The sequence below is a fragment of the Mastomys coucha genome, unplaced genomic scaffold (assembly GCF_008632895.1).
Source record: "Mastomys coucha isolate ucsf_1 unplaced genomic scaffold, UCSF_Mcou_1 pScaffold22, whole genome shotgun sequence".
NCBI lineage: Eukaryota > Metazoa > Chordata > Mammalia > Rodentia > Muridae > Mastomys > Mastomys coucha.
This window is the reverse complement of record NW_022196905.1, coordinates 175,530,254-175,531,898: the sequence shown is the minus strand read 5'-3', so window position 1 is coordinate 175,531,898 and position 1,645 is coordinate 175,530,254.

The following is a 1,645-nucleotide window of genomic DNA, read 5'->3' as shown; positions in this document are numbered from 1 at the left end:
ATCGTGAGCTCTTTAAGAGAAAAGGATGTGTCTAAACGTGGGGGCCGACACAGAGCTTGGCACCAGGTTTACATTCAATAAATGCTTGCTGAATGCTAAGGAGATGACAGGGTCCACTGTAAGGCACTTGGTGACAGTGAAGCTGAAATTGTCCCCTCTTCTTGAGATGGAATGGCTGCAGAAGCTGGGGAAGTTTTAATGAATTGTTATGGTTTAGGAAGTTTTTTCTTCCCAACAGTAATGTTGGCTTTCTGGTCAGCTTTGAAGCAATTAGAAATAGCATCCTCTTTCCAGTCTCTCCCCAGAATAAGAAAGACTCTCATCAAGCCCTTTCTCATTTCATACCTTTTAGGAGTTTGGAGGAGCCTGTCCAAGCTGGTGTCCCAGGTGGGTAGCCAGAGCATTCAGGTCTGGTGCAGGAATATAATGTGCACTGTGAACTATTATCTCTATTATTGTTGTTGTTATTGTTGTTGTTGTTATCCCTACTAGGGAGCAACCCCAGGACATGGATGAGCTATGCTAGAAGCTTCCCTTAGGAGTCCGAGTTCTAAAATGCTAAGAACCTAGAGCTTTCTTCAAACCCAGTAGGAGCAAGAGTCCCAGAACCCGAGCTGGAACCCATGATTAGCTCAGCCTGAAAATAACATCGGATTTCTCCCATAGATGCCTCTCTCTAATAGCCAAAATACCATAAAAAGCCATGAAGTCTAACATAGCTCATGCAGAAACTATTTATGATTTAAGAAGCTTTATTTACGTACTCCAAGCCATACGAACAAATTTGAAAACACACGCTGCATCCTTTGGAAGAAATGCTTGCATGAGGGAGATGAGTCCAGATACCAAGAAATAGAAGCAAGGAGAGAGGGAAGCAGTTGGTATGCCCCAAAAGACTAGCCTCAGGTTCTACTGGCACGGCATCCCGGCATGTGAGAACTAGCAGGGTTGTCATAATATCTTAGTATATTTTCTGTAGCTGTAACAAAACACCAGAGACTCAGTAGTTTAAAAAGGGAAAGTAATTTCCCTCATGTTTCTGGGGTCTGGAAGCTGTCTGCAGGGAAAGCAAGCTTCATATTGTGAGAAATGGGAAGAGCCGGTGGGCACCTGTAAAAGGTGAGCATCGGGAGGCAGCAGTGTTTAATAAGCACCCCCCCCCCAAGAAAGACACCAATTACCTACCCACCTTAAAGGCTCTCCTCCCCTGACAAAATTCAGTATGAGTTTTAGAGAGACAAATCTTAGCAGGTGGATGCAGCGTGTATTTTTAAATGTGTTCGTATGGCCTGGAGTACGTAAATAAAGCTTCTTAAATCATAAATAGTTTCTGCATGAGCTATGCTAGGCTTCATGGCTTTTTATGGTATTTTGGCTATTAGAGAGAAGCATCTATGGGAGAAATCCAATGTTATTTTCAGACTGGGCTAATCATAAGTATTTGAACCCGAATATAACAGCTCTACCCAACTTAGTGAACAAGGCAGTACTATATCACCAAGGCACACTCTCAGCCCAGGTGAAGGCTACTGGAAGTCACTGAGTAGTCAAAGCTATATTAACTTAAAAGTTTCTCCAATAAAAATGTAATATATATATGTGTGTGTGTGTGTGTGTGTGTGTGTGTGTGTGTGTGTGTGTGTAT